Consider the following 27,724-nt stretch of genomic DNA (forward strand, 5'->3'; position numbering starts at 1 on the left):
TAATAAACAAGTTGTTTACTCGATCGGGAAGCGCACGACCGGCTGATAAGGCTGCGCGGACGCAACTGGGATAGATTGATTAGGGTAGTAGTTGATGGGTGCTTGTCTGATCTACATGCTATTAATGTCGGAGTCCCTCAGGGATCTTTTCTCTCCGCCACGCTCTTTCTATCAATGATCTGCTGATTGTGCCCGGACGATAGCACAGTGACGGAGAGATACATGTTCAATGCACGCGTAAGCACCAGAGATGTTAGTGCCCTCAGAGAGGATCTTGTGAATCGTGTGAATCTGCCCCTTAAGTCCGTCTCAGACTGAGGTGACAACAAGTAGGTTGGACTCAACGCTTCCAAGACCCAGGCGTGTCTGTTCACCGCAAAACGGAGTCCCTTTCTCCTGACTGCGACTTTCCGGAGTGAATTACCAACCATCTCGAGCTCTTGGGTACGGATCTAACTTCCAACACGTTATAATCTAGGAGACTTCAAGGCTAGAGTGAATAGGCATTTGCTAGATAAGCGTGATCCACCCTAGACCACATCATCAATTACCATCAGATGAGATTGTGGTCAAAAAAATTGTAGGTAAGTAATACTCGCCCAAACTCTTGAAAGAGCTGCCCAGAAAATGCATTACGTTCTTGACATACATACATACATACATAAACTCACGCCCGTAATCCCTAATGGGGTGGGCAGAGCCACAAGTAATCAAAGACAACTTGCAGCCACTGTTGATACGAAGTCCAAAGATGGATATGATGAACCTTATGGTGATAAGGGATCAGCCTATCGCCCATAACATTAGTCCATCATGTTAGAGGACACAATCCCTCTGTCGGTTTTTACGACATGCCCGGGAAGAGAAGCAGCTGAACGTGTTCTATGTTTTTTATATGCTCCCAGAACAGCATAGAAGCATATTACGTTCTTGACATGTTTGATTAACGCGACCTACAGAACATCTCATTTTCCACGTATCTGGAAGGTATCACAAATCATCATGATACATAAACCTGGGAAACCAGGTCACGAAGTTACATCGTATCGACCCATAAGTCTTACTCCACTGCTATCTAAACTTTGGGAAAAAATATTTCTGACAAAACTAAAAATACACGCTTCGGAATGTAATGTCATCCCTTTGCACCAGTTTGGTTTCCGAAAATCGCACTCCACAATTGAACAAGTGCATAGAGTATATCACACAATCAGACAGAGCTTTGAACGGAAGCAGTATTGTTCTGCAGCCTTTCTGGATGTCCAGCAAGCATTCGACCGCGTATGGCACAAAGGCCTCCTATGCAAAATAAAGGAGAAATTTCCGCACAGTCTCTTCCTTATTGTCGCATCTTACCTATCTGACAGGGTTTTTCAAGTGAAGCAGGCCGATGCTAGATCTTCCCTGCACAAAATAGAGGCTGGGGTTCCCCAAGGCGCAGTTCTGGGACCGGTGCTCTATAACATATTTACATCTGATCTCCCTACTTCTGAAAATGTAATGGTAGCAACATACGCGGATGATATAGCCTACTTGGCTTGTGATGATGACCCAACCCAAGCTAGTGTTAAGCTGCAGCAAGTTCTAGATGAAACTCAAGAGTGGCTTCAGAAATGGCGTATAAAAGCCAGCGCACAAAAGTCTAACCACATCACATTTACGCTTAGACGAGAGGACTGCCCACCCGTCGCACTTGGACCTGATGTCCTCCCACACAACGATTGTGTCAAATACCTTGGGTTCCATTTGGACAGACGCTTAACGTGGAAAACACACATCAAGCGAAAAAGGGATGAAATCAACTTCAAGTGCAAAAACCTTAACTGGTTAATAGGGAGAAACTCTGCGCTTTCAGTAGACAACAAATTAATAATTTACAACGCTATACTTAAACCTATCTGGACCTACGGCATTCCACTCTGGGGGGTTGCCAGTAAAAGTAATTTACTCTGTTTGCAACGAGTGCAGAATGCCATCCTACGTTCAATTGCGAACGCACCATGGTTCAGCAAGAATGAAGAAATACACGAATACCTTAACATTCCAACCGTCGCTGAAGAGATCAAAAATCACCAAAAGAAACATCTAGAGCGACTAGCCGATCATCCGAATCCCCTCGCATCAGAGCTTATAGACCTCGTAAATGTGGTGAAACGACTGAAGAGAAGCCATGTCGTATAAAGTGGGAGGCTGTGACACTGGTTGTGGCTCCTGACACGTCATCTATCCACTTAACGAAACTGCTTATTAGAGGACTGATTGTAGTTTAAACCAAGAAAAAAAAAAAAATATGTGAAGAAAAGTATTGAAATAAAAAATCTCACCGAAATGATAAAAGAATGAGACTTGTTGAAATTCACCCATAAAGGAGTTGTACTCGCTCAAGCTAGACTGGGACGACACTCCACCCGACTACATAGTCCACGCGTGGGATCGTTTCCAACTGGAGTTACCGCTTCTTTCTAATTTCAATTTCCCGCGACATTTAAATGTATTTTCTCATAGTGATGTGGTTATTGTAGGATTTAGCGATGCAAGTGAGAAGGCGTACGGGGCTTCTGTTTATTTACATGTTGACAACAATGGTACTCGCTCCACCACCTTGGTGTGTGCGAAGTCAAAAGTGACCCCAAGTAATCATGTAGTCACCATGCCGCGACTCGAGCTGATGGCCGCGTTACTTCTCGCGAAACTTATCCGATGTGTTGTTGATACCTACTCAACCCGCTGTCATATTAAAAATATCTACGCATTTTCGGATTCAACCAATGCCTTGCATTGGATTAATTCATCCCCGCACACATTACAGACCTTTGTCGCGAATAGAGTGTCTAAAATCATCGCTTTGTTACCCGCGAAACACTTTTGTCATATACCGGGAGTGACAAACCCTAGTGATTGTTTATCTCGCGGCTTGTTGCCTTCGCAACTTATAAATCATTCGCTGTGGTTTACGGGCCCTTCTTGGATGTCAATGGACGAGAAGGACTAGCCCATAACACCGTTCAAGCTGGACGCTTCAGTCGACGTTCCTGAGACGAAAGTGACTTCTCTCACATCTACTACCGCGGTAGATGAAACTCCACTGCTGTGTCAACTCGCCGCGCGCCGCCCGCTGTTCCTCTTGGACTAAACTTTTAAGAACGACTGTTTATATGTATTTGCCGCTTTTTACATGTTTTACCCCGCTCTGACTTTATTTCCGCAACGGATTTAAACTTCGCTGAAAATAAAATTTTATCCGCTTTGCAATCCGCTCATTTTAAAGACGAACTTAAAAACATAACCGCTAGTAAACGCTGTCAAAAGAAAATTCAAAAGCTCAGTCCTTTCATTTCACACGGCCTTATCCGTGTCGGAGGCCGCTTGAAAAACTCGCATCTTTCTTTCGATCAACAACATCCCATTTTATTACCACGGAAAGATCACATAGTTTATCTAATTGTTGATCATTATCATCGCAAGTACTGTCACGCCGGCCCGAACTTGTTGTATAGTTTACTTAGACAGCAGTACTGGATTATTACCGGGCGCAACACTATTCGTACACGGATAGACAAATGTAACTTTTGTTTCCGCACTTGTCCAAAACCCACGTTTCCTATTATGTCCGATTTACCATCTGTCCGCACTCAGATGGTTCCGAAGGCTTTCATACATACAGGATGTGACTATGCCGGACCGCTAAGTATTACGCTAAAGCGTGGACGTGGTATACACAGTCAAAAAGCGTACATTTGTCTGTTTGTGTGCATGACCACCCGCGCGATTCATATAGAATTAGCATCCGATCTAAGTACCGCTACCTTTATCGCCGCATTCAAACGTTTTCTTTCCCGCCGCGGTCCCATTTCAGTTGTACACTCAGACAATGGTACCAATATTGTTGGTGCAAAATCATTTTGTACCGAACTTTTTAACTTTATAACTTCAGATAGTTACCGCTGCGCTTTATTTTACGAACTTTCCGATTATAAAATCGAATTTAAAAATATTCCGCCGAATTCACCGCACTTTGGTTCTTGGGAACCTCTAATTAAAACGGTTAAAACGCACCTGTTTAGGGTGATAGGATCACAAATCCGCACTGTAGAGGAAATTAACACTGTCTTGTGTCAAATATTTACTATGGATGTTGTTGAGTGTATTGGACGTAATTTATTGTTTCTAATTTGGTTAATGTATAATATTTGCTTTATTTGATTCACTTTATTTTTTCTTTTTAATTAATATACGCAATTCTATTACAAATATATAATCTCGCTTTACTTTAGGAACACGTTGTGCCCGTTCGGCGGTGCGGCGGTCGAATGGAAAAAAAAATATTTTGTTTGTAAGTACTAGTAGTAACCAAACTACTTTACCGACCGAGCTAGAATCGGGGTGCGGCGCGCGCGATATACATATAGGTTCTAACACAGACAGACTACACAATACACATTCATGGAATTCGTATGTTTATATTATTACATTTGTTTACTAGTTTTACCTATATTAATAACTTTCTTTTTTATTCTAACCTTAAGTATTTACGTATACATCTTTGCGATAATATTTGTCTATGTACACTCTAATTCTATTAAAATAATTTGGTATATATTATAAAGTATATTTTGGAATTGAATTGGAATATATACACCATTAACACATGTTTATGAAATACGATGTTCGTGCGTCACCCAACAGGGTCCACATAATATCAGCGTCGTGGTTCACGCCGCGACTTGTGCTGAGTGAGGCCCTTTTATCTCAGGACGTCCACCACCACCTTATGGTCATTTCGACAAACATCCGTCTTGCTTTTTTGTAATTGTTTTAGTGGAAATTTGATATGATGTTGTTGTCTTTTTTTGTGAGTGGCGTCCTTTTATAATAAACTTTTTCTATTCTATTCTATTCTATTCTATTTTAAATAGAAAACATTGTTAACTCGCGCCCTCTATGTAGTACATTGTCACAAGATCCAAGTGAACCGCTCGCTATAACTCCCGCGCATTTCTTAACACTAACCCCGCTTAAGTTTTTACCAGCGGCCCCAGTCGACGACAAGCCTTTGCATCTATTAGACAGATATCAGCTGTTAGACAAACTAGTTCAGTCTTTTTGGGACAAGTGGTCCCTAGAATATTCCCATGCTGCACTATCCCGCTATATTACTTAATATTCAATATCTCCTATACTTAAAGGTTGCCTGGAAGAGATTGCTACTTAGCAATAAGGCCGCCTATTGTACTAATTCTATTTCTCTTTTGTTTTGTATTTTGTTTTTTCCTGTTTGTGCAATAAAGTATTTGTTATGTTATGTAAACAACGTCATAGTACGACGAAATTAGGTATAATCTCTACAGCACAACGTGGTATTACGTCTTATAAAAAATATTATTTCATACCAGAACGTCAGTAAACGTAGACTAGCTGTACTTTTATTTCACAGGTCTGTTACTGTGCCACAACACATCAAATTTTCAAATCTCTAGTGCTACGCTACATCGAAATTTTTTCATGTCTTTCGGAACACTACAATCACTACATACTTTCCTACTTCCCCCCGCGCAACGTCCATACACGTCGATCGGTCTAAATATCGCCTTTCATTAAGTTCACCTGTGCGCGTCCAAGAGGAGACGCTTTTGCGCCGCATACAACGAGTGATTCAGATAACTCTGGCAGTAACACTGAGACTGCAGAAGATTGTGAAACTGACAGTTTTAGTTGTGATAGCATTTTTAATACTCGTAAACGAAAATCGTATACTAACAATTCAAATTCTTCAGAACCTAAAAGCAAGAGATCTAGACTCGACCCCAAACATTCCAGTGACGAAGAAAACTCTGACAAAATTTCGATCAATTCCAGTGTATTGAGCAGAAATATAGGAGATGACCTAAATTTAGAAGCCTCATCTTTCGTAATCGAGCTGACACATATAGAAGGCCACCAAAGCCAGCTGTTGTCGCCTCCATCAGTTTTTGCATTCAACATCAAACCTGAATCACGCGCGCACCAGTCATCCCTTCTACTTAACCCTTTTGCCGAAGAAGGTGGCCTAAGTGCACGTATGCAGCCGCCATCTCCACCGCCGGGCCCTACAGCCGAAGAAAGCAACCCGAGACCACACGAGCAGTCACCATCTCCACCGCCGATTCCTGCAGCCGAAGAAGGCAACCCGGGACCCACCACCTTCCCATGGTCCTACCAACCTTTCGGTCATACGGACCGAGGATCGAATCATGGGCGATGCGAGTGGTACTTGCTCGGGGCTCTTTCCCACCCGCACTTCTTGACACCCTACAAATTTTATGTCCTGTCCCCTGGACTTTCCCTTCTCCCCTTTCTGGGGCGGGACACCACGCCACGGCTTCGTCGCCGACTTTTTGCCTCTCCCTGTCTATGCCTCCTCCAGCAATCTCCTCTGACGGTACCAGGTGTGCGCGAATTCCCGGAATCGTGCGAAGTTCACCTCGGAAGATACCAGTTGCGCGAAATAGACCGGTCCTGCTTCCGTCCTCTCCAGGTGGTCAAACAAAGTGCCCCGTTCTGAATCGTACAAACGACAATCCCACAAAACGTGATCCCGCACGGCTGCGGCATACGTCAGGGTCGCGACGAATGTACCAAAGTACAATATGCGTAACGCCCTGTACCGCACCCCCCATGAACTGGCCGATACCCTTGACATTTTGCCAAAGCATCGAGCCGCCCTATCCCCGATGTCCTGCGCATGCTCCGCGAACGACTGCTGTTCATCCAGTACCACTCCCAGTAGCTTCACTGTAGACACGGTCCTGATCGATTCGCCGCCCATGCGTATGAGCGGCGGCCGCTTCAGCTTGCCTTTCAAGGTAATAGATTGCGTCTTCGCGGGCGAGAACGACAATCTATTCCTCTGGCCCCACTCCAGCGCGAGCTGTAGTGTAGCCTCCGCGTTGCGCTCCACGGTCGCCCGCGAGTCGCCCTCGACCAGGATCGTGACGTCGTCCGCGTATGCCACCAGGCTGACCCCCGCGGGCACAGGAAGACGCAGCAAGTCGTCGAGGAGCACATTCCACAACGTGGGACCCAGGACAGAGCCCTGGGGACACCCCATCGTCGATCCCTTCCACTCGACACATCCACCCGCAAATAGTCCGACCCGCCTGTTGGTGAAGTAGGAGGTGAGCAGCCGATACATGTTCGGCGGGCATCCCCCCTGTTTAAACTTCACCAAGACCATTGGCCACCAGGCGTTGTCGAACGCCCCGGCAATGTCCAACATTATCCCTTGCACATACTTGCACTCTGACCCTTTCACCGTCATAAGGACGCTGTCCAGCGCAGACACAGTCGACCTACCTCTCACAAAGCCGTGTTGCCCCGGTGATATGCGGCTGTAGAGACCCGGGGTACAATCGCATAGCACTCTTTCTAGGATCTTGCCCATCACTGGTAGAAGGGTCACGGGTCTGTAGGCCTTAGAGTCCATCACGGCCTTCCCGTTTCCCTTCGGGATTACTACCAAACGACCTATCTTCCAAGAGTCGGGAAAGACAACTTCTTGAACGCATTTTACGTACACAGCCGTCATTTCGTTCGCGGTTACCTTCCAGGCGTTCTTGACAATTCGGACCGTTATGCCGTCTATGCCGGGGGCTTTGTTCGGTAGCTCCCTGATGATACGATCGAGACGCTCAAGTGTCACTGTTTCCACGTCCCGACCGGGCGGCTCGCAGGCCGCCGCAGCCCTAACCTGCCTATGATACGCGGAGTCGGCCCCCGGATTGTCGTCGGGACACATTACCCTAAGCACCCCTCCCATGGCGCCCGCCGCGTCGTCGGCGAACCCCTCCGCTAGCTTCAGCCCGTTGATCACCCCCGGAGGCGGGCGCACCCTGCCGCTAGCGGCCCGGTACGCCAGCCCCCACGGATCATCGTTCCCACTTTGCGCTATGCGCAGGCAGTGGTCGGTTTCCGCTTTGTGCATCGCGCCCCTATACTTCGCCCGGGCAGCGTGGTACCGTTCCTTTGCCTCTGTTTCTGCCGGTCCGCCCGCACGCCTAGACTGCTGCCATTTGCGCCTACGCCTGTTATTTTCCCTGCGGAGACGGTCCAGGGAGTTGGACCACCACTCGTAGCCCACCGGTTGCACTCTAGGCGTTCCTAGGCACTCGGGCGCCGTACGATCCAGAACCCTACAGTACGATTCACAGGCTTGCTGCGCGGGGGCGCGGAGGTTGATGGTCTCCATCCGCATTGAGAGCGTGGTCTGGAAGCGCTCCCAGTCCACCCCGCGTGTGGTGCCGTGCCGTTTACGCTGGAGAATGTCGGGGGCTGGCTCTCGCGATTGACAACGAAGAGTTGACGTGAAGCGATGAAAGCCTCCATCGCCTCCCGCCTCTTCTCCGCGTCCGCGCCTCAGCCCACCAGATGTCTCCTCTCGCTGAACCAAAGGGGAGAGTGCGTGTTGCAATCTGCGCATATCAAGACTGGAGCCCCTCTCAGTCTGTCCAGTACCCGCTCCAACTGCTCCAGGTGTCCGTCGATCGGCTGCGAGTACTGGAAGTAGGCGGAGACGACGCTACAGGCTACGCTTCCCCCCCCCCCCTCTGCGTAACCTGTGCCACCATGCAGTGGCTGGTGCTCAGGTGGTGGAGCACCAACGTGGCGATTGTGCTCTGGTTCGCCACGTATATCCCCGCCTTGGCCGTTTCCCCTCCCTCGATGCTGCCTCCCTCCAGGAGGCCCGCGCACCCCGACCTCGGATACTGTTCTTGAACAAGAACGATATCGAGGCCGAGGCTCTCTGCGACGGCCGGGAGCTCATTAGTAGCAGCCTCAGCACCCTGCAGGTTTAATTGGCCGACGCTTAGCCATCCTCCCTCACCACGGTGGTGCTCAGCCATAATTGGTCGTATTGAGCGCCCTCTGCTCCGCGTGTCTCCTCGCTGGGCACTCTACGGAGTATGTGCGGTGCGTGGTGTGTGGCTTCCCAAACGACTTGCACGTGGTACACACCGCCTTCTCATTCTTGCACTCGCCGCTCCTGTGCCCGCCCTCTCCGCATTTTGCGCAAACTGTCTTTTCTGACCGGCAGTATTTTTCCGGGTGTCCGTAGCACTGGCACTTGGCACAGCACGTGATGTCGACGTAATCCCGGACCAAGTGCCTTTCCCAGTTAAGGAACAGTCTCTGCCGGTCTATTATGGCGTCCCTGAGGGCGGGGCTACACTCCAGCACCACCGTGGTCTTCCCGCCGCGGCGGCAACCCGGGACCACGTGAGCAGTTACCATCTCCACCGCCGGACCCTACAGCCGAAGAAGGCAACCCGGGATCAAGCGAGCATTCACCATCTCCACCGCCGGACCCTGCAGCTGAAGAAGGCAACCCGGAACCACGCGAGCAGTCACCTTCTCCACCGCCGGACCCTGCAGCCGAAGAAAATAACCCGGGACCACGCGAACAGTCACCATCTCCACCGCCGGACCCTGCAGTCGAAGAAGGTAACCCGGGACCACGCGAGCAGTCACCATCTCCACCGCCGAACCCTGCAGCTGAAAAGGCAACCCGGGACCACGCGAGCAGTCACCATCTCCACCGCCAAACCCTGCAGCCGAAGAAGGCAACCCGGGACCACGCGAGCAGTCACCATCTCCACCGCCGAACCCTGCAGCCGAAGAAGGTAACCCGGGACCACGCGAGCAGTCACCATTTCCACCGCCGAACCCTGCAGCTGAAAAAGGCAACCCGGGACCACGCGAGCAGTCACCATCTCCACCGCCAAACCCTGCAGCCGAAGAAGGCAACCCGGGACCACGCGAGCAGTCACCATCTATCTCCACCGCCGAACCCTGCAGCTGAAAAAGGCAACCCGGGACCACGCGTGCAGTCACCATCTCCACCGCCAGACCCTGCAGCCGAAGAAGGCAACCCGGGATCACGTGAGCAATCACCATCTCCACCGCCGCGCCGCATCCACCGCGCTTGGGTGCCGGCGTCCAACAAACTGGGAGTGAGGTCTAAGCTGAACAGTGTTCAGCGAAGCTTCGCCCAGAAGATGTGTCGTGCATATCGCACGGTATCCCTAAACTCGGCACTGGTGCTGGCTGGGATACTCCCCTTGGACCTGCGTATACAGGAGGCCGCATCGTTGTATGAGGCCCGAAGGGGAGTATGCCACCCAGCGCTGGCGGGTGGGAAGATCGAGCGTGTTGCATCGGCACTCCAGATGCCGCACCCGGCAGAACGGAGAGCGATAGAGCTGCGCCACCTGGTAGACGAGGATCATTATCGCGAAAACTGCGACTTCGAAGTCCGCATCTTCACGGATGGCAGCAAGATCGAGGGAAAGGTCGGGGCCGCACTATCCATCTGGACTGGTGCGGTGGAGACGAAAACCCGAAAGCTTGCTCTGCCATCCTATTGCACCGTCTACCAGGCCGAGCTTCTCGCTCTCTGCGAAGCCACTCGGGAGGCCCTGAACCGTAGAGAGACCAGTTTTGCCATATACAGCGACTTTATGGCAGCCCTCCTCACAGTCGTGAACCCCGAAGCTCTTCACCCTCTTGCCGTAGAATCCAGATACGCCATTTACCACAGTAGCATCCAGAACAAGAGCGTCTCCTTGTTTTGGATAAAAGCTCACGCGGGGTTGGAGGGTAACGAGAGAGCCGACTCGCTCGCAAAGGAGGCTGCCCTAAAGTCGAAACGCAAGCCGGACTACGATATGTACCCGGTATCATTCGTCAAGCGTTTTATCCGAATGGATACGCTTGACGAATGGAACCGGAGATACAGTACGGGGCACACAGCGTCCACCACCAAACTGTTTTTCCCGAGTGCGGTTGACGCGTACAGGATGATACGCAAGCTGACGATCACCAAGGAGCTGACCCAGGCTCTAACGGGGTACGGTGGGTTCTCTGAGTATTTGACCCGCTTCAAATGCAAAGACAACCCAGCGTGCGCCTGCGACCCTAGCACTGCTGAAACTGTTCCCCACCTCCTTGTTGACTGCCCTATTTATGCCAAAGACAAATACGACCTAGAACAGAAAATTGGCTACAAAGTAGAGACCGAAAATCTGAGTCAAATTATTAGTGACAAGAAAAACTGTGGAACATTTATTAGATATGTAAGTAAAATTGAAAAACTAGTAAATAAGAAAAATAGGTAAAGAAAATGTTGATTATATTGTATACTGCCGTATACATACAATAGTCAAACTGTTAATAATAATAATAATAATAATAATAATTCTTTATTAAAAGTCAATAGGACTCACACACATTACATAATATATAAATTGAATTAAAATGAACATACAATATAAATTAAAATAAAATAAAATAAAATAAAATAAAATACCTATTTCCTATTTGCGTCCCGGTGCAAAGACCACCAGTGTTTAAAAATAGGACTGGCGACCCCTTCGCACACTTTCTGCAAAATGATGTTGTTTGAAGCCCTAAGCCTCGTCCAAAATCCCGCCACACGTTTACGTACGACAGCAAAAAAGTCCGGCACACGCGCTTCGGCGAACATGCTCGACGCGCTGCACCAACGTGGCAAACGCATGAGGATACGAAACGCATCATTGTACTGTACCCTCATGTTGCTAAAGGTCTTTTTTAAGTAGTTGGTCCATAGTTGACAGGTATAGAAACACTGACAGTACGCTTGGAAAAGCGTTAACTTGACAGCGCCACTACACCTGCCAAATCTGCGCGCGAGCATGTTGCACCGGATCGACAGTGCCCTCCTCTCACGCTCGATATCTAAGTCGTCCTTTCTATTATCGGTCAGAATATGACCAAGGTATTTAAATTGCTTCACAACCTTAACCGCTGAACCATTTAACAATACTTCAGGCACCCTCGCCGGACCTCTCCCAGCTGAAAACACCATCATCTCCGTTTTAGCCACGTTGTACTTCAGCCCGTGAGAGATTGCATATCCCTCACAGATCGCCAGCAGCTTTCTCAGTGCGCTGATAGAGGGGCTGAGAAGCACCATATCATCCGCATAACTTAAATTGTTGACACATAGGCCACCTATGTGACACCCAATTTTGGCACTTCTCAGCTCCTCGATCAGGCCATTCACATACAGATTAAAGAGGTCCGGCGAGGTAAGCCCCCCTTGACGTACACCGCAGTCTAGCCTGTATACGCTAGAAGTCGCGTCGCCCCACTTTACATAATTAGTTTGGTTTCCGTACCAGTACCTCAACAGACTAACTACCTCCCGAGGAACGTTTGAGTCGAGCAGTTTTCTCCATAGAATATTATAATTCACAAGATCAAACGCCCGACTCAAATCCAAGAAACATGCATATACAGAGGTATTACGCTCAACGTAATAATCTGTAATGTGTTTAAGGCTTACTATGGCAGAGTCCGTTGAAACACCAGGACGGAAACCAAACTGCGCATCGTCTATCCCAATATGATTCAGCAGCGACGGCTGCAACAATCTCTCAAACACCTTCCCTATTACAGTTGCGAGAGAAATAGGACGGTAATTTGTCACATCTCCCAGGTCGCCAGTCCTATTCTTCACGATAGGAACCACAACCGTCTCCATTAAAGCCTTTGGCAGGTATGATGAGTGCATACATAAATTAAATAATATGCAAAGTCTCTTGTACAACGGCTCATCTGCTGCGAGAACGTGCTCGAGACTGAGGCCGTCATGTCCCGGTGACTTACCGCGCTTCATTCGCCGCACTACGTTGGCGACATCGTCTGGCGTAAATCTAATACTCGAACCCGCGGGATCGTTGTTAATAGTAAATGCAGACTCAGTCTCGAGCCCGGTCCTGATCAATGGAACTGGCTGCGGCTCCACCCTAAACTGGCGAGCAAACATGTCAGCTATTTGTGCGTGATCTTGCAGACCACCAACACTGACAGGAAGGCTTTGCTTGAAGCTAAACTTCTTTGTCGCCTTCCAGAAATCTACAAAATTTTTCTTATTTCTAGCATTGGCTAGAATATCGAGCTTTATTTGTTCCTCATTAGTCTGGCACCATTTAAGTTTCTTTTTAAACATGTTTCTACTATTTTTCATCAACTCGTAGGATGGACCGGCTGACGGTTTTCCTGCTAAGACCCAACACTGAAAATAAAATCTATAGGACTGATGAGCCTTCCTGACATGGAAGTTCCACCCAGGGATCTTTCCAATATAATTTCGTTTTCTTTGACCGAGACACAAAGAGGAAGTTTGCACCGCAGCATTTTGTAAAATTAATACAATATTATTATATAGGTCGTCAATGATTTCATAATAATTACAATTTACATGAGAACAATTTGAAATAGCTAGATCACTAATATCACAGATAGAACAGTCGAATATTTTTAACGAAATTAAATTCTTTTTACATATTTTAAAATAGTCATCGATTTGAGAGACGTTTCTTTCACCCCAGCGAATACCATTTTGTACACGCCTACCTGTATCCAGACCAACACAGAATTTCTGTATATTGCATACAATACGTAGCGGAAAATGATCGGACCATGAAACGTCATTCATGACGTCAGCGCTAATCACCGTATCCCGCGCAGCCGCAGTCACCAGACAATGGTCCAACCATCGGCGAGCTCCATTAATATCGCTAATGTATGTGAATGTATTCGAGTCCCTCCCCAGTAACTCGTAATCCACACAACGCCACTGCTGTTCAATACAAAAATCGATCATTTCGAGATCAAATTTCGCAGAGGGATGAGCATTAAAATCTCCTAAGATAAACACTGCCTCAATTTCGGTCTCCTCTACTAATGCACTTATTCGAGATAAACAACCCGTAAACTCAATCAAGTTATCCGGTTCGTCTACAGGCATATATACATTCACGACGACAAAGGAGCGCTGACCAGTACTAACACGTATAGCTATCACACGATTGCTCGAGCATTGGATAGACGTTACATCAGGGAACGCGGACTTGTTCCATAATAGCGCCACACCTCCGTATGGTCGCCCACGCAATACACCAGCTGACGCATCTATAGATGATTTCGCAACGCATCCAAACCGGTCGTCTACGCAGTGCATAAAGTCGAGATCATGTGGGAGTAACCATGTCTCTTGCAGAGCGATAATGTCCGTAGTCTGACATAGATTACGAATATATTGGACGGATCTTTTAACCGATTTACAGTTAAATGATATTAATGTTGTCTACTCATCTGTCATATTCAGTCCTTACTAGTGCTTTATTTAGCAGGGGTACTAGACTTGGGTCCTCTGTATATATACTTTCTGTATTCTACTCCACTGGGCCAAAAACTTTCACTGAGGAATGTAGCCTCTTGTTCCTGTAGAATAGTTAACTTGAAGGATGCGAAGGATGTCCTCCTAAACTGAGGTAACTTTTCAACTTTTTGGGTATGATGTCCACTTTCAGACACAAACTCAGAAATATCCTTCTCTGTCGTATCCTCGTGGAAGCGCGATGCGTAAATATATGAAAGCCTCGGTGCAATCCTAATTTTACTGGAAGCTATTATAGCTGTACCTTTCTTATTAGAGATGTTTTTCTTTGCCTTGCGACGCTTTTTCCCATTTACCACCGTTTTAAAACTTTTCTCCAAAGAGGTGTCAAAATTATCATCAGACCTTGCACAGTTCAATGGTCGCTCCTCGCGTTGGAGTGTTTGGTCCAGCGATGTGCGGCTCAGTCGAGCAGGCGGTAGTGGTAGGGAGGGCGCACGCGCATCTGCGCACACTGCCTGAGTACCACAATTCGCACTTTGTGTTAAAAATAGATTAGAATAAGAAAGTAGACCTAAGATCAAACATAACTGGCAACTGGTTTAGCATGTAAGAACACATTGTATGTTGCAATAAAAATACAATAAAGAAAACCCCTGTGTCCAGTGTCCACCTCCTAGAAATAAGCAGTAGAGTAGGGAATTAGGAATGACAAGAATGAAAGACGATGAATGAAAGTGCGAGAGGCATACAAGCGAGAACTGGAATGGTAATAGAGGACTGGAATGGATGTGTTCTGAGCGTAGGGCCCTATTGCGGGCAAAATAGAGATAAGACCCTAAGATTGATATCATTATAGAGCCTTAGAAAGTCCCTGCCTATCCTGTGTGGCAGGGGTACTAGAAAAAAAAAAAAACATCACCACCGCCGGACTCTGCAGCCGAAGAAGGCAACCCGGGACCACGCGAGCAGTCACCATCTCCACCGCCGGACCCTGCAGCCGCAGAAGGCAACCCGGGATCACGTGAGCAATCGCCATCTCCAATGCCGGACTCTGCAGCCGAAGAAGGCAATCCGGGACCACGTGAGCAGTCACCATCTCCACCGCCGGACCCTGCAGCCGCAGAAGGCAACCCGGGATCACATGAGCAATCACCATCTCCACCGCCGGACTCTGCAGCAGAAGAAGGCAACCCGGGACCATGCGAGCCGTTACCATCTCCACCGTCGGACCTTGCAGCCGAATCACAGAACGTCTATCACCGTGGAAGTGCTTTAATGTTATTCCCTGGTTTGTAATTATTACCATATCAACTAAGGCTGAACGTTACTAAACGTTGACGTGAGTATACGCTGTTTTCTGTTCTTTCCGATCATATCATATTCCGTGACAGAACTTCATTTAACGTCGCCGTGAATAAACGTTGTTCAATAATATTTTCGATTTATTTCACTCAATAGCAAACAACATCATAGAACGTCGCCGTGATTAAACGTTGTTACCAATTGTATAGGATTTGATTGATATAATACAACTGAACGTATTCTAACGTCGACGTATGATGACGATAGTGCTACTATCATAACTTTATTTTGAAATTGGTGTGGTACATCATTGTTAGACGTTAATCATATTTGTATGAAAAAAGTATGTGCTATAGAGCTTAATCTTCAATACAAGGCCTGTTTAAGTGAACGTGTTAAACTTGGTACTGTCGTTCTTGTCATTCAAGACAACAAGGTTCCGCCTTTGCAGTGGGAGTTAGGCATTGTTAACGATGTACATCTTGGTAAAGATAATGTTATCAGGGTTGCTACAATTAAAACTTCTAAGGGTAGTTTCAAACGGCCGATTGTTAGGTTGTGCCCTTTACCCACACAGTAGTTTTAGTTTATTTTTTATTACCGCAGACACTTATGCTGCGTTTAGGATAGTAGTTATAAGTGTTTCTTATTTTTTCGCATTCGCGTTTTTACGCTAATTTTCTTTGAAAATTCACCCTTTCAAGGCGGGGTGTGTAGTAACGCCCATTATTAGCGTTAGTTATTTTTAACGTTATCGCATTATTTTTTACCTGTGGTATCACTACTGCAGCGCCCTCTGGCGAGCGACTTAACTTTTTTGGTTGCCAATTTCAAAATGGCTACAATCCGCGCCTTCTAACTTTTCCGCACTCGCAATTTTGTTTTTGTTTAAACCGCTGACGTTATTCAACCCCCTTGTGCCACAAACACACCTATTGTACACACAACAACTCAAAAATACATCATAACACTTCAAACATTCGAAAAGTGGTGAGTGATAGTTTTAGTTCTCGCGCGACCCCTTGGTAAGTGATTTTACTTTTTGTAAACACTATTTTCATTATTATATTCCCGCCTAGCCTACGCTCAACGGCCACCAGGGGAAGCTGGTGCCCGGCGTAGCTATGGAAGTTTTCCCATACTCACCAGGAGATCCAAATCACACCCCCCATACATCATTTTTACCCCCCGACGCTCCTTCTGGGAGACCAAACCTGGCTGGTTTGGCCAAATATTATAAATTCCAAAGCTGTAAAAAGAAACAAAAAATATAATGCTCTTAAATCTAGTTAATAGGCAGTGGCTATTCCCATCTCTTTCGCACGTTTGTGCGCATCTATTACCTGTCTCGCCCTTACCCCTTTCTCACCGGAAGGCCGGAAGCGAAGAAAACAAAACCAGTTGCTAATTGACCGCGTCCGCGCACGTTTCGAGTTCCCCAAAAATATCGGGAAAACTACATAATTTCAGTGAATAAAGAGCTACAGTGAAGTAATATTTGGTGTGTGGTGTTAGTGGAATAGGACTTCCACCTTTGTTCCACGGGAGGCCTCCCCAATTTGGATTTTATCGTAAACACGAGGTGAGTCCTTTGAATCCTTTCCTCTTTCTGCCACTGCCTAATTATTTAGTAAAAATAAAACCAATTTCTATTAATAATTAATCAAAACTCCAGCGCCTTAACATAATTGGTCCTTCGAGCCGGATTCTATATGATTAATTTAGATTTCGGTGATAGTTTTTCCGCCACATTGTTCCAAAATGCCGGACGAGGCGAAAATTTCCGATCTCCGCTTACAAAAAATACAAAATAAATTAAGCGCGATCTATGGCCGAATACAAACCATTCACGATTCAATGGCACATATTGGCCAAGATTAGGTGAAAATAGATAATTTCTTAGCCGATTCCTTCACTGTAGATTTACTTCGGACTGACTTTAATAACACGATCGAAGAACGTAATCAAATGCAAATATCTACTGCGGGTAGTCGCCAAGAGCACAACAACTTCTATTAGCTCCCAAATATTTTTTATTTAAATATAGTACAATACAATAATTTAATTTATTTATGCAAATTATTAGTGCATAGTTAGTGCCACTCGCCTGCAGTGTATTTCTCCTTTCACCAATATCACCTCCAGCGTCTCATCACTATAGACCACGTACAGGTACACACTAGTATGGATAAAATGATCAAGATGTTCGACACAAAAATGGCAGAATTCCAAGCAGAGCTAAACCGAGCAACGCGCAAAAATCCTTCGACCATTGCTGCCCTCAATGCTGAGTTCCAGACCTTTAAGGCCTTTGTTTGTAACGGCCTTAACGTGTTGCGTGGTGAGGTTGAAGCGCTTGCAAGAGGAGTGGATCGTATCGAGATGAAGTCACGACGTAAAATGCTGCTAGTTCATGGTGTACCGGAAAAGAAAAATGAGGACATCGCTAGTGTGGTGACTTCTTCATTATCCGCCAAAATTAAAGTCCCCAATTTTAATGTGGACTGTCTTCGTACGTGTCATCGCATGGGCAAAGTCACAAATAATAGTGGTAAGCCTCGGCCTATTGTTTTAAAATTCACGGATATGGCTATGCGGGATAGTATCTGGAACACCAAGACTGCACTGAAGGGGTCAAAGATCACCATCTCTGAGTTCCTAACCAAGTCTCGGCACAGTGTCTTCGTGGCGGCGAGAGATAAGTACGGCATCTCTAATTGCTGGACGCGGGATGTATTCATTTTTATCAAGACTCCTGATAGTGCCAAGCAAAGGGTGGAATCTATGGCCGAACTTTTAGTTTTACCCGCACTGACTGCAAATGTGGCTACCGTTGCGTAGACTTCATTTCTTTTTATGGTATTGTTATTTTTCACCCTCTATTGCGTTTGTTTATTTGCTCATAACCGCTTTTTTCTTTATTAGTTTTGTTTTGTTTTATGTTTAGGTTATAATCACTGACATGTATCCGTATTATTTTTTTTTTTTTTTTAATGTCAATGTCATTATGATTGATGCGTTTCGTTTTTGCAAATTCTTTTTTTGTTTTTGTATTCAGTCCTATTGGCACCTGAACTAATTTTTATTTTATTGTTGTTTTGTCATACGTGTGTTGTTGTTTAGTTAGCCGTCCTTTAGAGCGTTCCTCTTCACACTGTCGGCGAGTGGAATATTATTAAATTAATTTATCTATTAATATTCTTACAATCATATTTATTATCTTATAATTAGTTGCTCTATTATATTATTAATATTTTTTTTTGTTATTATTATTATTTTTTTAATATATATATATACATATTATTAGTTGTACCCCCGAAGCACTAAACCTCAGAAATCACCGACCCTATATAAGGCGTCGAGACCGGTGAAACTTTTTCATTTCTCTGCGAGCGCCTGCGACGTACACAGCTTAAGAGGACTGTAGTGTGTTACGTAATCCGGGTCACGTGAGCCATTTTGTTTTGTTTTGTAAATTGTTATTTTCATAATTTTCTTTATTTATTTGTAAAGTTATGTTCTATGAAAGTGGGTTGTGACGTTTCTTGAGTAATTTGTGAAGATTGTTTTAAATTGTTAAATAAAGAGATTAGGGTTTTTGTTTGATTATTTTTTTTTTATTTTTATTTCACTTTTGATCCTAAGATCAGAAGTGGGATAAAGGACTTGTTAACGCCCATATAAGAAACAAATCTACCCACATCTTTTTGATATCTTTTTCTCACAATTTATTTTTGTTGTTGTTGTTTTCGTGAAACCTTTTTTTCTGATTTTATTACGTTATTTCTCATACACCCGCCATGCGGAGTAGATCTCGTAATCGCTCGGGAACGCGATCACAAAATGGCTCGCGTTCTCGCTCAAGGCGTCGTCGCCGTTATTCAAGCAGATCGCGTGACCGTTCGCGAAGTAGATCGCGATCATGGGAATATTTTAAACGGATATTAAGAAGGCTGCGTAGCTCATCCCGCGGTGATCGTTCGCGTCATCAGTGTTCGACACGTATGTTGCGAAGTCGTTCTCGTAGTGTAAGTTCGCGCCGTTCTCGTACTAGTCGCCGTTCACGTACTCGTCGTCGCTCGCGTTCCGGCCGTAGCCGAAGTCGCCGTCCAGTAGACGACCGCCAGCGTTCACGCAATCGTAGCATATCACGACATACCCCACCGTTAGAGGCTCGGTTATCTAACTCGAGGGTGACTACCGCGCTTAGGTCGTCAACGTCATGTAACGAATCAAATGTAGCACCACCGTCGGAGAATACTCCGATTCCAAATAATGACTCTAACGTTCGCGGCGTATCTATCGTGTCAACCGCTCAGCGCTCTGAGGCGTCCACCCTCGCACAGGCTTTAGTTGAAGTAATTAAGTCCGTACAGCCTGTTAGGTCACACAATTACTTTGTGTCCAATTTTGATCCCGCTATTAATAGTATCGAGACCTGGTGTGATGAGGTGGACCGCGCCAGAGACACTAATGGTTGGTCCGACCATGAGTGTCTATCACGCGTCGCATCATGCCTCAAAGGCGATGCAAAAGTATGGTTATCTGAGTGGGTCACCAACGACAGGACGTGGTCAAATTTCAAAAGGGAATTCAAACCGCTATGCCCCAGTAAACTTAATTTTGCCAACATTTTATTTGAAACCATGAAAACAACGTCAGATCAGTATAGTACGTATGCGGAGTATGCTCGACGGACACTTTTGCGTTTAAGGGTAGTTCAGGGTCTTAGTGATGAACTGAGAACGCTCATAGTCATTCGCGGTATCGACAGCCCTCAAGTACGCGCAGCGGCTGCTAATGCAGCGCTGACCCCTGAAAGTTTGGTTCAATTTCTGTCGATCTATGTTAAACCAAACAAGAACAAACAAGATGCGCGTTCTCAGGTCTTACCTAAGAAGCGATTTAATCAAAGTCATCCGAACCGATCGTCTACTAAGTGTTTTACGTGTGGCTTGAAAGGTCACATGAGTCGCGATTGTACTAAGAGATCTACGACTGCATCTGACCCTGCACCTTCCTCCAAACCCGGTACTTCCAGTGCCAGTTGCACATTCTGTAAAAAACCGGGGCATACTGAAGCCAAGTGTTTCGCCAAGGCACGATCAGAGTCCCGTAATCCCCATAGGGTTAATTTGTGTGTTGATCGGTCGTCTCACCCTAACAATGATATAACGACTGCGGTAGTTGAAGGGGTACCAATGGACGTACTCATTGACAGCGGCGCATTGAACAAAATTCAAATTCAATTCAAATTCAAAAATATCTTTATTCAGTAGGTAACATAGTTACACTTTGAATCGTCAATTTTACATAACGAACGTCTCATCCGCCTAAAACTACTGCAGCTTCTCACAACCTGTATAGCCGGGGAAAAGAAGCTGCAAGAAAAACCTCGGCACAGGGCCCTAGACGTTCTTTAAAAAAATAAAAATAAACATAAAACATAAAATATTGGTATACAATTGAGTAATTTAGCTGCCTAATATCGGTTCTCAGACAGTTAATCCCATGCATTCATATCTTCTAAATAATCACTAACTTTATAATAACCTTTTTTGTAAAGTTTTTGTTTAACTACTGTCTTAAAACAGTTGAAAGGCAAATTCTGAATGTCAATGGGAATCTTATTGTAAAAACGTATACATTGCCCCTTAAAAGATTTAGTAATCTTATGTAATCGACTGACTTGTAAAGCAAGTTTATTTTTATTCCTGGTATTAACAATGTGCCGATCGCTATTTTTCGCAAATAATCCTATATGTTTTTTTACATATATTAAGTTTTCAAAGATATATTGTGATGCCAAAGTTAAAATATTTCCCTTATCTCTGCAGACGTTCTTAGGCACTTGCCTTGTCAACCAAAACCTAGACGCTGTGTATTAAAAGGTATCAGCGATAAGGAAATAGTGTCTAACTCATACGTTACCACTACAATCGAACTCAACAATATCTCCATCGAAGCAGAGCTAGTAGTCGTACCCTCATCTTGTATGAATACGTCCATCATAATTGGTACGGACATACTGAACCGAAAAGGGGTGATGTATGTTCGAACCAAAGATGCACAGTATTTGACTCATTCCTCTGATGCGCCTCTATGCGTCAACGCTGTTAAGGTTAATGATGGCATCGAGATAAACACTCAACTTCAGGGCGATGAACGCGAAGCTTTGATGAAGGTAATTAATGAATTTTCCGAGTTCTTGATTTCCGGAACGGCCGCGACTACTGTTAAGACGGGCGAAATGGACATAAAATTAACAAGTTCCGATCCTGTGGTATATAGGCCGTACAAACTCTCTTACCAAGAGAAACTCAAAGTGCGGGAAATTGCGAAAGATCTTTTAGACAAGGGTGTGATTCGTAGGTCTCAATCTCAATACGCAAGCCCGATCATACTGGTTAAGAAACGCGATGGATCGGACAGGCTTTGTGTCGATTTTAGGGCTTTAAATCGAGTTACTATCAAGGACAGATACCCTCTTCCTTTGATCGATGACCATATCGATCGGCTAGGTAGTTACAAATATTTTACTAGCCTCGATATGGCCACGGGGTTCCATCAGATCCCAATCAAAGAGGAGTGTATCCACCTCACCGGATTCGTGACACCCGAGGACCACTTCGAATATTTGAAGATGCCGTTTGGCTTAGCCAATTCCCCTATCGTGTACCAACGAATAATTAATGACACTTTACGCGAATTAATAGACAGCGGGAAAGTACTAGTGTACGTAGACGACGTTCTTCTCCTTAGTAACTCAGTTTCTGAGGGCATTGAGCTTTTGCAAAAAGTCTTACGGACGCTGACTGAAGCCGGATTTTCGATAAACTTGCGTAAATGCACATTCCTTGCGACAGAAGTCGAATATCTAGGTCGAGTTATCAGTGAGGGTCAGGTGAGACCGAGTCCTCGAAAAGTTGAAGCTCTGGCTAATTCACCTCCCCCAGACAATGTTAGACAAGTTCGCCAATTTCTTGGCCTCGCGGGTTACTTCCGCCGGTACATAAAGGATTATGCAAATAAGACCGCATGTATTTCCCACTTAACTAAGAAGGGTGTGGAATTTAATTGGGGCCCCGAGCAGGAAGAGGTGCGCCAGAGTCTCATCAAACACTTAACAGGTGCACCGGTCCTTGCAATATTCGATCCCAAGCTTCCAACTGAAGTGCACTCAGACGCAAGCAGTGCTGGTTATGGGGCGGTTCTTTTACAAACCCATGATGACGGGAAAAAACACGTAGTCGCTTACTTCAGCAAGGTGACTCCGGACCGGACTCCGGACCGGACTCTACGTAGAGACCCAAAAAATTAAACTTTTACTTTTTATTGTTTTATTTACTTTACCCTATTTTATTGCTTTTACATTGTATTTTATTCTTGTGTTTTCTTCTTTGTTGTTGTGCATGCCTGTACCTTGACTGCTCGACGGTTAATATCAGCACCTGGAAAGCTATAAAACGGATTAGTTGGCAACGCTATACACACTCATCTTCACACACACAAACACACACACAAACACACACACATACACATACACACCTACACACACAGATACATACACAAAACTTACCTGTTGACACGACGTACTCGGCCCCTCGTGGCTAGATCTGTTGGCCGCACTGACTGCTGCTGCGCGGCATACCTGAAAAAGACAACAAATAAATTAGTAGGTAGAACAAATCATTTTCACAACTAGTTGACCTCCCTATTGGAGACTATCACGACCTCCCTATTGGAGTATTTTATTAACCGGCGAACACACACACATCCTCACACAACATACACGCACATACAAACACAACACACAGACAACATACAGACACGCTCAAACACACAAACATAAACATAAACACTTACCTGAATACTCACCTGCAGTTTGATCTGACCCGGCGTACGCGCCCACTCTCTGCTGACACCACCTGCGGAACTGTAGACCGACTAGTTGCTGTACAACGGCACCTGAAACAAAATAAAATTATTAATCATTGACAAATTAGACGACAAAAATTTTAACTATTTAAATTCTAATTCTAATAAAAAATTTTCCTTTTAAATCTTTAGAACTTAATTTTATATATACACATTCTATCTACATTATAACCGTCTCTACTGGTAGAGACAAATTATACAATTTTGACATTGACGTGTACCCCTGAACGACATGAGTTTCGGATACAGAACCCCCGCAAAACGCGACCTGAACAAACCTGAGTCCCCAAAGGCCCCGCAAAAATTAGGAGCCAGCCCAACATCGCTAGCAAACGTAAGACTCAGTATAGACGCATGGGAAGCTGGGGAAATCGTCAATTTGACGAATCAGGTTACACCCCTTCCACGACCGAAACCGACAGAAGCAGCCCCCCCAAGGACAACCCGTAAAAAGGCCCCCTCGCAAGCAAACATGATGGGGAAGGCAGGCGATTCGCCGGTTATGCCCTCCACACCAATTACCCGAGCAGCAAAGGCTAGGACCTGGGTGACGAAGGGGAAGACTTACCTTGGAGAGTCTAAAAATATTAAGACAGAACTGAAAAATGGGCTCCTTGCCGCTCTAGACAACCTATATAGGTGCTATAAAGAGGCGGAAGCCGATAAGACAGCAACATGGGGAACATTGGGTCCAGCTGAAATAGTAGAAACAGGGAAGAAGAGGTTAGGGGATGAGAGCGACAAAACCGAAACGGCAGGATTAAAGAAAAATGACAGGGAGGCAGAGGATAGGATACTCGAAAAAATTGAACAGCAGACGAGGCTACTCCTGGAAAACGGGAGAAAAATTGAAGAGCTCAAAGAGACCATAGAGAGAGCCAAGACATCGGAGGACCTAGAGCGAGTATCCTACGCGAGTGTAGTAGCGAGACCACCTGGAAGCGTGACCAGGGAGCGAACCGCTCTACACTCTGTCATAATCACATCGGCAAATACGGAAGAAACAGGAGAAGAGGTATTAGACAAAGTTAGGAAGGCGGTAAATGCGAAAGAAGGAGGGATAGAGGTTGAGAAAATACGGAAAGCCAAGGATAGAAAAGTAATACTGGGATGCAGAACAAAAGAGGAACGTCAGAGGGTGAAAAGCCGGATAGAGAGCGCAGGTCAACTTCTCAATGTCGAGGAGGTGAAAAATAAAGACCCGATGCTGATATTCAGAGGCGTCCTCCGCATTCACTCCGATGAGGAAGTGCTGAGGGCGCTGAGAAATCAAAACCGGGATATTTTTCACGGCCTCGACGGAGAGGAAGACCGGATCTCGGTAAAATTCCGAAGAAACGCAAGAAACCCTAGTACAAACAACATAGTAGTCGTCACCTCCCCCAAAATCTGGAACCGGGCACTAAACAAAGGAAGAGTACGTATAGACCTGCAGACCATCTATGTTGAGGACCAATCCCCGCTAGTGCAGTGCACTCGCTGCCTGGGGTATGGGCACGGCAGGCGTTTCTGCAAGGAATCGGAGGATTTGTGCAGCCACTGTGCCGGGCCACACCTCAGAGCAGACTGTCCCCAGCGGGTGGTGGGCGACGCTCCTGAATGCCGAAACTGTGCCAAAGCAGAATTAGAAGATAGAGCCCACAATGCCTTCAGCAATATATGCCCTATCCGGGCTAAATGGGATCGACTGGCACGAGCTTCCGTGGCATATTGCTAAGGTGGTCCCAAAGAAGAACTCGCCGTACAAGATACTCCAGGTGAATCTCCAGAGGAAGAAGTTGGCGACCCAGGAGCTTATGATTGAGGCCGGAAAGCGCAAGGCAGCCGCAGCGCTAATCCAGGAACCCTATGTGGGCGGAGCAACGAAGATGAACGGGTTTAGAGGCGTTAGAGTCTTCCAGAGTACTAGGCCAGGAAGCGGGACTGTAAAGGCGGCGATAGCCATCTTTGACCCGGACCTAAACGTGGTACAGTACCCAGAACTCACCACAGAAAACATCGTCGTGGTGGGGATCCAAACCAGTGCCTGGAAACTCACGCTAGTCTCGTTCTACTTCGAGCCAGACCAGCCACTAGGGCCCTACCTGGATGTCCTCAAAAAGGTTGAAAACAAGACGGGACCTAGCAGGCTCATCCTGGGAGGAGACGCCAACGCCTGGAGTATCTGGTGGGGCAGCAGGGAGACCAATGACAGAGGGGAGGAGGTGCTGGGAACTCTCGACCAGCTTGGACTGCAACTGCTCAACACAGGGGAAACTCCAACCTTCGATGTGATCAGAGGGGGAAGGCGCTATACCAGCTGCGTCGACATCACGGCCTGCACAGCGGACATGTTGGCAGTCACGGAAGGTTGGAGAGTAGTCGACGATCTGACAGGGTCGGACCACAACGGCTTGGAGTTTCACATAAATCTGGAAAAATCAAAGGGTGTGCGTGTGAACAGAACAACAAGAATCTTCAACACTGGAAAAGCGGATTGGGCCCAGTTTCATGTGAAGCTGAGCCAAATCATGCATGAGCAAAACATCACAACAGACGAAATAGACAGTATAAACAACACAAACGACATTGACAAAATAGTAGAAAATATAACCGCAGCAGCAATAGAAACTTCCACGCATACAATACCTAGAAAGAAACAAACAGAGAAACTTACCTTGCCGTGGTGGTCCGACGAACTAGCCGACCTGAAGAGAGAAGTCGCCACGAGAAAGAGGAGAATCCGATGTGCAGCGCCAATCAGGAAACCGAAGGTTGTTGAAGAGTACCTGAAACACAAAGAAAAGTATGAGTTAGAAGTGGTCAAAGCCCAGGTCGAGAGTTGGAAGAGCTTCTGTGGGAAGCAGGACAGGGAAGGAATGTGGGAGGGCATATATAGGGTGATAGGAAGGACGGCCAAAAGAGAGGAGGATATGCCAATGGCGAAGGGTAATGAAGTGTTGGACTCGGTAAACTCGGCCAAATACTTGGCAGAAACGTTCTACCCTAAAGACAGCACGGAGGAAGACACGAAGGAGCATAAGGAAATAAGGGATAAGGCAGATAGGTTGAACGAGGGGAACCAAGGTGAGTCTTGCGACCCCCCATTCAGTATGAACGAACTCATCAAAGCAATAAAGTCATTTAACCCTAAAAAAGCGCCTGGCTCCGACGGGCTGACGGCAGACATATGGGACCACCTAATTGACAACGACCCGGATATTGTTCTGCGTTTGCTGAACAAATGCCTGACGCATCATTACTTCCCCCGCTCATGGAAGGAGGCGACGGTTATTGTGCTACGCAAACCCGGGAAAGAATGTTATGACTCCCCCAAATCTTATAGGCCGATTGGGCTTTTGCCTGTAATGGGGAAAGTCTATGAGAAGATGATCGTGGCCCGCCTCAAGTTTCACTTATTGCCGAGGATGAGTACTTGCCAGTACGGCTTTATGCCCCAGAGGAGCACGGAGGACTCCCTCTATACGCTTATCAAGCACATAAGAAACAAGCTCGAGGAGAAGAAAATTATAACCCTCGTGTCTTTGGATATAGAGGGAGCCTTCGATAGCGCATGGTGGCCGAAAATCAAAGTACGACTGGCTGAGGAAAAGTGTCCGGTAAACTTGAGGAAGGTCGTTGAAAGCTACCTGAGTGAAAGAATGGTGAATGTGAGGTACGGGGGCGCGGAGTACAGTACCAAAACCGAAAAAGGATGCGTACAGGGGTCAATCGGTGGTCCCATATTATGGAACCTGCTGCTAGACCCTCTGCTGAAAGGGCTGGAAGAACGAGGACACAAATGCCAGGCTTTCGCTGACGACGTTGTCCTGGTGTTCGACGGTTGCACAGCGCAGGACATTGAAAGACAAGCCAATGCCGCTCTCGAGCATGTCCGGGCGTGGGGAGTCATAAACAAGCTAAAATTTGCACCACACAAAACCAGCGCAATGCTGATCACTCGAAAGCTGAAGCATGACACCCTACGCCTGAGCATGGGCGGGATCGACATTGCCATGTCTAAACAGATCAAACTGCTAGGTCTCACCATTGACAACAAACTCACATTTAACACTCATGTCGCCAACGTATGCTCCAAAGCCGTAAACGTGTATAAACAGTTAGCTAGGGCCGCAAGGGTGAGCTGGGGTCTGCATCCGGAAGTGATACGCAGCATATACACCGCGGTGGTAGAGCCTATCGTCATGTACGCGGCAAGCGCATGGGTACCGGCGTCCAACAAACTGGGAGTGAGGTCTAAGCTGAACAGTGTTCAGCGAGGCTTCGCCCAGAAGATGTGCC

At 46.2% G+C, this 27,724-nt stretch overlaps 1 long non-coding RNA gene across 1 annotated transcript; it reads left to right on the forward strand.

Moving 5' to 3' along the window:
- Positions 1-9,373: 9,373 nt before the first annotated feature.
- On the forward strand, positions 9,374-15,303 carry LOC126381419 (uncharacterized). Its single transcript, XR_007568814.1, has 3 exons — positions 9,374-9,477; positions 9,537-9,656; positions 15,150-15,303. It is a non-coding gene; the product is annotated as an uncharacterized LOC126381419 (long non-coding RNA).
- Positions 15,304-27,724: the final 12,421 nt, after the last annotated feature.

This window comes from Pectinophora gossypiella, unplaced genomic scaffold, assembly GCF_024362695.1.
Source record: "Pectinophora gossypiella unplaced genomic scaffold, ilPecGoss1.1 Pgos_51, whole genome shotgun sequence".
NCBI lineage: Eukaryota > Metazoa > Arthropoda > Insecta > Lepidoptera > Gelechiidae > Pectinophora > Pectinophora gossypiella.